Genomic DNA, 439 nt, shown 5'->3' with positions numbered 1-439 from the left:
TTGATCTCCAAAGATTCAATAAATTCCTACAATGTGTTGGGCCCAAATTCTTGGTGGCTAGAGGAGGAGGTGGGGTTCTGAAGGGGGGCATGACTTGCTCAGAGTCACGTAGCTAGGTTAGTTTGTCACCTATATACTTTCTTTCTTCTCATAGCTATTGGGTACTTTCCCTCAAAGTGAGACCCAGACGCTGGTTGGAACTAGAATTCCTGTGCTATGCTCCTCTGAGATATAACACCCAAGACCATTACAATGTTCAGCTGTTGCCATTGTCTGGTGTAAATCTCTCTATAGTCAACTGTTTCCCTTAGGAGAGAGTGACTCACTGGACCATTGCTGAAAACCCCACATAGTCCAAACCTTGTTGACCTGTTTGGTTTATTCTCTCAATGGATCTCTTCTCTGTAGCCACACACATGCTCTGTCCATTCCTTGTACT

Source organism: Myotis davidii, unplaced genomic scaffold (genome assembly GCF_000327345.1).
Source record: "Myotis davidii unplaced genomic scaffold, ASM32734v1 scaffold814, whole genome shotgun sequence".
Lineage (NCBI taxonomy): Eukaryota > Metazoa > Chordata > Mammalia > Chiroptera > Vespertilionidae > Myotis > Myotis davidii.
This window is presented reverse-complemented; position numbering follows the sequence as displayed.